We start from the raw sequence: 6,000 nt of genomic DNA, 5'->3' as shown, positions 1-6,000 counted from the left end.
TGGCTCAGCATGTGCCAGGGCGCATCCCGCCACTGTGAAACGAACTGCCACCGTGCCAAGGAACGCGCGGCACGCAGGGAGGTGGGAGCTCGGCAGGCCTGGGTGCGAGGAGGAGGAGCGCTGCCAAGGCCTGCGTGCACACCTCCGTGTACAGCACCCGTGGGGGGGGGCATGGGTGGGAGCGCGGGGCCGGGGCGCTGGGAGCAGGGCAGGGGTGCGCAGGCTTCGGGGAGGAGCGTGAGTTGTCCCCTTTGCATCGCACGCTGGTTTAGGTGCTGGTGTTGCTCTTTGGGCTGCTTGGGTCTTCCGTGGAGGCTCTGGAGGTAGGAGTAGCTGTTCACGCGTAGCCGACGCCGTGTCTCCTCTGCCTTGCTGCCGGGAGCCCCGGGAGTCGGGATTCCTGCATCTGCAGGCGAGGATCTGGCGCAGAGCTGCGGGCGGGGAGGGGCACTCAGTGTCCTCTACAAGGGAACAACACTGGTCTCGTTGCAGTCCTGTGGGTGAGTATCATTCTTGCTGCTTCAATCAGCCCTCTGCAGTCCTGTTTGTGTTGGAGCTAAGTTATTATTTTTTAAAATAAAGTTATGTTCTTTCCCCTGTGTGGCAGTTCTTCGATCTTGGTTTAGTGTGAACCTGTGGTCCCCGTGACAGGAGGTTGTTCGAGCAGGATTAAAGTGCTTTTTTCTCCTCATTACTGCTGCTGTGATCTCTGCACACCTCTGGATCCCTGCGGATCTCCGCCAGCGATTCCTTCTGGTCTTCCCATGGGGTTCCTCTGCCAGCATGTGACACGCATCTGTGCCCGGGGAGTCTCCCAGCCTGCGATAAAAGAAGACTCTGGATCAGATGCGAGTGCCAGGACCACAGGAAGAACAGCCGCTAGCTCGAGGTGCTGGTCTTAGGCACCGGGCCGCGCCATACGTCTGTAGAAGCAACAAGTTTTCTCTTTCTGAAGAAAACAGGAACGCCCGCTCATTGCGGTGTGAACAGGCGTGCGGTCGCCCCACCGATGGACATGGCACGGAGCGATACCTACGTGCTGCTGCTCACCCTGGGTGCTGAGGCAACCCCACGCTTGGGTGCTGCAGTTGCTCAACGCGCCCGCAGCGTTGGCTAGTGGCCCCACGGTGGGGGTCAAGGGCTCTGCTCCGGGCTCCCACCTGCGGCCATCGCAGTGCTGGCACGAGCCGGAGAGTGACCTCCTTGCCGCGGCTGCCCTCACCGATATTGCCAGGCTCTGCTCTTGCTTGTGATCACATGTGTTTCTCTCCGGACGAAAGGCGCGTTGCCATGCGCAGCCCGGCCAGCAGCAGCTTGGCTGAGCTCCTGGGTGCTCAGCGTTGGGCCGGCGCCCAGCTCTGCTTGCAGAGGGGCTGCAGTGAGGAAGGCTGTGGACGAGAACCTCGTCTGCCATCGGGGACAGATGAGAAGAGCCCCTAGACCGAAGGTGGGACCTGTAACCATCCCGCGGCAGAAGGCACCCTTCCTGGAGTTTCTCGCTGCCTGCTGGGATGCCCAAGCCTGACCCTGGTCAGTGGTGGGCACGGCACCCCACCGGTCTTGCTCTGCGGCAGCCGTGTTGCTTCGTGCCCTTGGAGCTGAGGACGCGGAGTCTAGTCGTCCCCGGTGGGGTGGAGATCAGAGCAAGGTGAGCTGCCAACGGATGGTAGGGGAAAAACAGGGGTTGTAGGTGAGTGGTGGAAGCACAGAATCATTGAGGTTGGAAAAGACCTCTGAGACCACCAAGTCCAGCCGCTAACCCATCACCACCCTGCCTGCTAGAAACACTGGCTGGCTGGCACCTTTCTGCCTGCCAGTTGAAGTTTAAAGGTGCATGAGGCTTGGGGTTGGGGTGTTTTTTTGGGGGAAGGGATGATATTGCCACAAGTTTTGCAGCTTGCCTGCCCGCTGCACTGCGGTGGCTTTGTTGTCGTCTGCTAACAGAGGAGTGTGGACAAGGGGGTGGAGGTGGGACACCTTGCACAGTTCTTCATCTCTGGGGTGGAAGAGGGAGATGGTTGCCACTGCCTGCGTGAGCTGGGCTGTTTAGATTAGGCTACATACAGCGAGTGAGTTGGGAAGCTGTAGCTGGGTGACAGCGTTGGCCTGCTTTGAATTCAAAGAGAAGATAAAAGAGAGAGAGGACAAATGCTCGTGTTTGCAAAGTGACGCTCCAGCGGAGAGGCTTGTCTCCGTCGCCCAGCCCTGCGGCAAACCACGGCGGAGGCAAGAGGCAGCTTCAGTCCGGCCGTGCCACACGGCAGCCTCGGAGGAGCCACAGCAGAGCATACCGGCACCAGCCTCGCTCAGCAACATCGCGCTGGCACCGTGGGGTCACAGGCACCGTTTGCTTGCAGAGGGAGAGGTCTGAGACCCAGGGAGCCTGCACGGGCTTGCTGAAATGCGAGTCTAGTTCCCAGCGCTCTGGGGACGCTGCCTTCCTGCCGCTCTGTTCCAGGAAGGAGTTCAAGCGAGCACCACGCACAGCATCAGCGTGTCCTCTCCTGCCAGAGCTGTCCTTCACCCCTTCCATTTCCAGATGCACAGCGGAGTTAGGAGGCAGGGCTAGCCAGGGAGCCAAGATATACTTAGTGTGTTAAAAAATCACTCAGCAATTTGACGAGAACTACTTCTGATGAAGTGAAGCACAAACCTGCCCCCGGAACCCTGCGGGTGAGCAGCAGAGATTCGAGAAGCACCCCTGAAGTGAGCAGAATCTTCCCCAGGAAAAGCTGCGTGTAGGGGCTTGGAAACTGTCCGGAGCCGTTCTGCGAGTTATGGAGTCGTTTTCTGGAAGTATTTGGACACGCTCGTGAAAGATGAAGGCTCCACCAGCTTTTCCAGCTTTATTCCTGTCCTCTGCAAATCTTTTCTCTTCTTAGTAAACACGTAGCTTTCTCCCTCGATTTCTCTCCTCATTATCCTTCCAGTATTGAATACAGAAGGGAATAACAAAGCCTTAAGCTAGTGATTAAGTTCAATTATTAATAATGAGTAGCCTGCCGTGCACGTTAAAAGCTGTGGTGGGGGAAGGGGTGTAGGTGAGCTTCATCCATCAGGCAGCTCTGCCTTCAGCTGGGTGCCCGGTCTCTGGCCAAGGTGCCTCCCAGTTACCCCATGCGCTCCCCAGTCACAGACACTGGGGCTGGCAGACAGGGCTGTGGCGTAATTAAGGAAATTAAACCCGTGGTTTATGAGGCAGCAAGCAGGGAACAGGCCCTTCCCTCCCATTCCCCCACGGAAAAGCAGGGCAGGAGCCAGTGCTTTCCGGAGGGCTGAAGCAGCCTCGCCCAGGAGGGCTGCAAAGCCGCCTCTGCCCCTCCGTCTGGCGCTTGGCGAGGCGGGGGGCCCGAGCGGGGTGCCGGCACATCGGCAGCCTTGCTACGGCACGCAGAGCTCCATGCGAGGGCCCTGGGCAGCTCCCGGGGCAGGGAGGTGTTCGGGAGCCAGCTTTACAGGTTGGCCCAGCCCCGGCAGCCTTTAGCCGGCAGCTCGGCACCGGACAGCTGCTCGCTCACCCCTGCCCTTCCCCAGCGGGGTGGGGAGGAGAGCGGGCTAAGGGGAAACTCCTGTTTAATAAGACAACCAAGTAAAAATTGATGCTACTAATAAAGATAACAGTCATGATAATAATGAATATGCAAAATAAGCTATATAGAATACAATTTTTCTCAACACCCACCAACCGATCCGCATCCAGTCCCCAAGCAGAGATCACGGACCTCCCCCCCAGATTTTTTACAAATTTCACAGAGTTCCAGAAAACTTTCGAACTCCTGGAAAAGTTGGAACTACCGGACAAGAGAGGATTTGAACTGCCAGAAAACCAAAAAGCCGATAGCTTCCTGCCCCCCGTCCACACACCGAGCGCGACGCCCAGGGTCTGGAACATCGCCATGGCGTGCTCCCGCCCAGCTCCCGCGTGCCTGCTCCTCAGCTGAATGCAAGAAACCGGGAAAAGCCCTTGATTTCATAGCGTCAACTGAAAACATCAGCGTTAGCGAAGCCTTCTCGTCCTAAATCCAGAGCACAGCAGCTTCTGAGAGGAAGCGTGACTCCGTCCCAGCCGAAAGCGGGACAGAGGGTCCCCGCGTCCCCTGGCAGCGTCCCAACCGGCCGCACCAGCTCCACGGCTGGTTTTTCTGGCCTGGGAAGGCGGTGGCACCAAACTGTGTCAACAAAATACAGCTAATGGAGAGGAGCCATCTCCCTCTGCAGGCGAGCATGAAGGAACTCCATCGGTGAGGGGAAAGCCTGGAGGAGGACAAGCTCCTGGAAAATGATGACTTTGATTCACCCTACCGTTAAATGACGGAGCAAAGAGCACCTCTGTGCCAGCAAACCCTTCTCTCTGGGTGACATGGGGGTCTGTGCGCTGCTCAGTCCCAGCTGCTCGCCCCTGACGGGCAGGCTCTGCCCGTGGGCCTCTCCCCCGTGGTCTCGACGCACCTCTCTGACACGCTGGAGACTGGGCAATGCCTTCCTCTGGTGCTTCCCCATCACAAATACTTCCCATGGAGGAAGGGAATGAGCCCGAGCTCTGCGGGTGTCCAGTCCCCAGCAGCGGCCATTTGCCATCGAGACCACCGTAGGAGCGGGCAAGCCCCCTTTGTCCCTACGAGGATGATGAGGGGACGGGAGCATCTCTGCTACAAGGAGAGGCTGAGGGAGCTGGGCTTATTCAGCCTGGAGAAGAGAAGGCTGAGAGGGGACCTTAGAAATGCCCATAAATATCTGCAGGGTGGGTGTCAGGAGGATGGGGCCAGACTCTGTACAGTGGTGCCCAGCGACAGGACAAGGGGCAATGGGCACAAACTGAAGCAGAGGAAGCTCCAGCTGAACACAAGAAGAACTTCTTCCCTCTGAGCGTGACGGAGCCCTGGCCCAGGCTGCCCAGGGAGGCTGTGGAGTCTCCTTCTCTGGAGATATTCCAGCCCCACCTGGACGCGGTGCTGTGCAGCCTGCTGTGGGTTACCCTGCTTGGGCAGGGGGTTGGGCTGGGTGACCCACAGAGGTCCCTGCCAACCCCGACTAGTCTGTGATTCTGTGATTCTGTCCCCGCAGAGACCCCCCGGGGCTGCGGCACGGCACAGCTTGCTCCCGATACCCATAGCCACTCACGTTCCTGGGAGCAGGGAGTTATCAGGTTGGTGCAAAGGTCCCATCCCCAGGAGGAGGGAGGTTTCCTCGGAGGGCTGAGCTGTGTGTCAGCGGTGGGATGACCCGGCTCGACAGCTGTGCTGCAGGAGTCACCAGTCATCCCCAGGCAGTAGCTCTCTGCTGCTGTGGCGTCAGCCCAAGGGGTGACACGCGGGGAGGGATGCTCCAAATCAAAGCCCTGCTCTCCCCAGCATCAGCCTGCAGATTGCTTTTCCTCATTCCTGGTGGAGAAAAGCCAGCTGCTGAGCTCGGCACAAGCTCCCAGCAAGGTGTGTAAGGGACAGTGTGACTCCAGCCACCGGTGGGACCCATCAGGAGTCCTCCACTGCCCAGCCCAGGCAGCGGAGTCGGGCAGGGACGGGCGATGGAGGTGAGCGGCAGAGCAGCAGGAGTCTGCCTGGTCATGCTGCAGGGACCCTGAAGCAGCAGCTCCTCAGGGGGGTCTGTGCCCTCCCCGGGTACCAGAGGTGAGAGAAATCCCACCTCGTACGCCCCCACCCCAAACAAACCCCATCTTCTCCGTGGGATGAGCAGGGGATCTTCACAGGCATCGCAGTGACGTGGAGAGCGCCCGAAGCTGCACAGGGACCGCTCAGGGCGAAGCAGCGCAGAAGGGGAAGAGGAGCTCGTGTTGCTCTCGGCTTCGGCTGGGGGCAAGAGCAGGGACGATGCTCTTTCCCTGCACAGACTGGGTCTACAAGGTTCATAAGCTGGGTCCCGCTTCCGTTTCTTCTCCCGGCAAAGCTGGATCTCCACAAGAGATGCTCGTCCTGGCTCTGCCGTGTTCCCAGCTGCGCTGAATATCAGGCTAGGATGAAGGGGCAGGGCATGTGGAAGAGG

Source organism: Opisthocomus hoazin, chromosome 6 (assembly GCF_030867145.1).
Source record: "Opisthocomus hoazin isolate bOpiHoa1 chromosome 6, bOpiHoa1.hap1, whole genome shotgun sequence".
NCBI lineage: Eukaryota > Metazoa > Chordata > Aves > Opisthocomiformes > Opisthocomidae > Opisthocomus > Opisthocomus hoazin.
The sequence above is the reverse complement of the archived record's forward strand: the minus strand, read 5'-3'. Positions refer to the sequence as shown.